Here is a 5,000-nt window from a genome sequence, read left to right as displayed (position 1 = left end):
GCCCATCAAAGAAAACACATGTATTAGCCCTAGAATTACTACGGTTATCCATATAGAAACTATTCCAAATAAACTATAACTGATATAATGAGCCATTCGCAGTTTCACACTAAAACTATTTAGACTTACACATGCATGGCTTAATCTTTGAGACGAGCGTATGACTACTGGCAGGATCGACCAGATTATTATCAATCAGAAGGATTAATAATTAAACCAATCAATCAAAATGGATGAATACACTTCAACTCCATTTATCTCCTGCGTTCATTCGCATTATGCTGTTATTATCAAACCACAGCTACTCAACTTACTTATGGTTAGGATATTCTTCAATGAATATCAATACCAACTACAATAATAATACCAATCAAGTCACTTTCAATTTCAATAATGTCAATCTCAAGTGACTTGCCTAAATCAATCATCATTGATTCTAGGTACAGTCATCAAGTTAGAATAAGTAAATAAGTAAATAAGCAAGCAAGCAAATAAGCAAATAAATAAGCAAGCAAATAAGCAAATAAGTAAATAAGCAAGCAAGCAAATAAGCAAGCAAAGTCAAATCAAGCAAAGCCAAGTCAAATCAAATCAAGCAAAATCAAATCAAGCAAAGTCAAGTCAAATCAAAATCAGCTCAACTCAATTTCAAAAACCAAGTCAAAATCAAGCTTCAACTCAAATTGCAAGTAATCATTGAAATCAATACATCAAACTTACTACTCATGTCCACAGCACAAACCTTAACCTGTCAACCATAACAACAACTGCATATCACTTCCTAGGACAAGTCCCAAGAACTAATACACAACTCATTATTATACTTAACAAGATAAACTTCATACTACGAACACCAGTACCAAATTTAACCTATTAACTACAATCACTACTTCCAACTCAACTTCAAGCTTCACTTTCACTTCGCTTTCAAAATTAACTTCAACTGACCTTCACTCAACTTCACTTCACTTCATTTAACTTCACTTCATTCAACCTAACTTCACTTCACTTCATTCAACTTTACTTACCTACCTACTTACTCACTTACCTACCTACTTACCTACTTACCTACTTACTTACCTACTTACCTACCTACCTACCTACTCACATTCCAACCTTCAAACCAACCTACAATCAACTAGCTAAAGTCAGTGCATTCATAGAATAACTAGAAGCCAAGTCACGAAGACTCACGAGGTTCAAGTTGACTTCAACCATGCAACTATCAACACAGCAGCTGCTATACACACTACCAATCTACCATTCACAACTACTATACTCAATAGTCACAACCATCAACTAAACCCAACTTCCACTTCACCGACCTCGAGAAGTACTACCTCTCATAATACATTTTGGCCTAGTTTAAAAAAAAACTAGTGGTAGTAGTTTTGTTACAATACTAAAATAGTCAATATTTTGGGAATTTATAGAAAATCCTAGTCAAAATTTTAGTATTAAATTACAAAATTTTCACTCTAGTTCAAAGTGACTGGGAAATTCAATTTTTGTAAGTCCCATTCAAATTCATTCTACACACTCCTAAACATGTTAGCAATGTGAATTCATGTGAATAGAAGTCATTCCAGTCCAATGGAGCGAGTTTTACAAAAATCGAAAATCCTAGTCACTTTTCTAGTATTACCCAAAATTCTCAATTGAGTCATTCCCAGTTCAAAGTGACTGGGAAAATCAAAATCCTAGTCACTTTTCTAGTATTACCCAAAATTCTCAAATTTCATTTCCAGTTCAAAGTGACTGGGAAAATCAAAATCCTAGTCACTTTTCTAGTATTACCCAAAATTCTCAAATTTGACTTCCAGTTCAAAGTGACTGGGAAAATCAAAATCCTAGTCACTTTTCTAGTATTACCCAAAATTCTCAAATTTGACTTCCAGTTCAAAGTGACTGGGAAATTCAAAATCCTAGTCACTTTTCTAGTATTACCCAAAATTCTCTATTCGAGTCACTTCCAGTTCAAAGTGACTGGGAAAATCAAAATCCTAGTCACTTTTCTAGTATTACCCAAAATTCTCAAATTTGACTTCCAGTTCAAAGTGACTGGGAAAATCAAAATCCTAGTCACTTTTCTAGTATTACCCAAAATTCTCAAATTTGACTTCCAGTTCAAAGTGACTGGGAAAATCAAAATCCTAGTCACTTTTCTAGTATTACCCAAAATTCTCAATTGAGTCACTTCCAGTTCAAAGTGACTGGGAAAATCAAAATCCTAGTCACTTTTCTAGTATTACCCAAAATTCTCAATTGAGTCACTTCCAGTTCAAAGTGACTGGGAAAATCAAAATCCTAGTCACTTTTCTAGTATTACCCAAAATTCTCAAATTTCATTTCCAGTTCAAAGTGACTGGGAAAATCAAAATCCTAGTCACTTTTCTAGTATTACCCAAAATTCTCAATTGAGTCACTTCCAGTTCAAAGTGACTGGGAAATTCAAAATCCTAGTCACTTTTCTAGTATTACCCAAAATTCTCTATTCGAGTCACTTCCAGTTCAAAGTGACTGGGAAAATCAAAATCCTAGTCACTTTTCTAGTATTACCCAAAATGAACAAATTTGACTTCCAGTTCAAAGTGACTGGGAAAATCAAAATCCTAGTCACTTTTCTAGTATTACCCAAAATGAACAATTTGAGTCACTTCCAGTTCAAAGTGACTGGGAAAATCAAAATCCTAGTCACTTTTCTAGTATTACCCAAAATTCTCAATTGAGTCACTTCCAGTTCAAAGTGACTGGGAAAATCAAAATCCTAGTCACTTTTCTAGTATTACCCAAAATTCTCAATTGAGTCACTTCCAGTTCAAAGTGACTGGGAAAATCAAAATCCTAGTCACTTTTCTAGTATTACCCAAAATTCTCAAATTTGACTTCCAGTTCAAAGTGACTGGGAAAATCAAAATCCTAGTCACTTTTCTAGTATTACCCAAAATTCTCAAATTTGACTTCCAGTTCAAAGTGACTGGGAAAATCAAAATCCTAGTCACTTTTCTAGTATTACCCAAAATTCTCAATTTGAGTCATTTCCAGTTCAAAGTGACTGGGAAAATCAAAATCCTAGTCACTTTTCTAGTATTACCCAAAATTCTCAATTGAGTCACTTCCAGTTCAAAGTGACTGGGAAAATCAAAATCCTAGTCACTTTTCTAGTATTACCCAAAATTCTCAATTGAGTCACTTCCAGTTCAAAGTGACTGGGAAAATCAAAATCCTAGTCACTTTTCTAGTATTACCCAAAATTCTCAATTGAGTCACTTCCAGTTCAAAGTGACTGGGAAAATCAAAATCCTAGTCACTTTTCTAGTATTACCCAAAATTCTCAATTGAGTCACTTCCAGTTCAAAGTGACTGGGAAAATCAAAATCCTAGTCACTTTTCTAGTATTACCCAAATTGCCCATATGCCCAGTCACTCCCAGTCACTCCCAGTCACTCCCAGTCACTCCCAGTTCAAAGTGACTTGGACCAACCAAAACTCGAATTTTCATATTTCAAGTTTCTGAATAACTAACTCTTTATGTTAGTCTTCTATTGTAGTGTAAAAGAGTATTCCATGTTGTCTCTGTAAAAAAATGAAAATGAATAAAAATTGAAAAATGGATGTTCCTAGTATGTTTGATGCGATAAGTGCGTGTATGTGTGAGATATTGTAAAAGTAAGTATATGGTAATAATGAGTAGTGTATGTTGAATAAAATGAAGTAATAAAAAGAAAAAATATAATTTGTAAAATATGGAATGTAAAATAATAATGAGTGAAATAATCTAATTTTGGGTAAAAAATATAAGCTACAATTAGTATAATTTTTGGATTTTGAGCATCTCAATTTTTCCTTTTGGTATATGGTTGGTTCTTAATTTTTGTAACTTTCTATATGAGTACTAATTCAAGTGGAATAATGTTTGTAGGATGTGTGTGTGCGATTTTAGAGGGTCAAAGATAAATGTACCTGTGAATGTCGATTACGCTTGTTACTCCAATTTGCGTATATGCGTAACCAGATGGTTAGAGTATAGTAGAAGGAGTATGAATATATAGTTAAAGAGTGTAGAGTGTAGGTGGTTGGAGAGTAAAAATGGTTGATAGGGTTAACAACAACAAGGTTCACAAGAATAACAAGAATAACAAGGTTAACTAACCAACAAACAAACAATCAATCAAATTTACCGACCTGCAGCAAAGAGGGATTTGGAGCAGGCCGTTGACCGCCAATTACGTTCTTAGCTAGGTTGCTAGGTTGGTAGCGGTTTAGGTTAGGGTTGCAGTTGCAGTTCAAGTTGCAGTTCAAGTTGCAGTTCAAGTTGCAGTTCAAGTTGCAGTTCAAGTTGCAGTTCAAGTTGCAGTTGGGGTTGGAGGTTAGCGGTTGTGGTTAATTTGAGTATAACCCTAGCTTGTAATTCTTGCTTGCTTGCTTGCTTGCTTGGTTACCAGGTTATGAGGGTTAGTATAATCCTAACCCTAACCCTTGTTTCTTCGTAACCCTTGTTTGTTCCTAACCCTAACCCTAATTCTTTTCGTAACCCTTCTTCCTTCCTAACCCTAACCCTAATTCTTTTCGTAACCCTTCTTTCTTTCTTCCTAACCCTAACCCTAATTCTTTTCGTAACCCTTCTTCCTTCCTAACCCTAACCCTAATTCTTTTCGTAACCCTTCTTTCTTTCTTCCTAACCCTAACCCTAATTCATTCCTGACCCTCGAGGGTTCGGGTTCGGGCTAGGGTTCATGCTTCAGGTTCGGGTTCGGATTCGAGTTGAGGGTTCGGGTTAGGGCTAGGGTTCGGGTTCATGCTTCGGTTCAGGTTAGTATAACCCTTCTTTCTTCCTAACCCTAACCCTAATCCATTCCTAACCCACGAGGGTTCGGGTTCGGGCTAGGGTTCATGCTTCAGGTTCGGATTCGAGTTGAGGGTCCGTGCTTCAGGTTCGGGTTCGAGTTGAGGGCCAGGGTTAGGGCTAGGGTTCGGGTTCATGCTTCGGTTCAGGTTAG

This window comes from Blastocystis hominis (assembly GCF_000151665.1).
Source record: "Blastocystis hominis, Singapore isolate B (sub-type 7) whole genome shotgun sequence assembly, scaffold_2".
NCBI classification, from domain to species: domain Eukaryota; class Bigyra; order Opalinata; family Blastocystidae; genus Blastocystis; species Blastocystis hominis.
Note: the sequence above shows the minus strand (reverse complement) of the source record.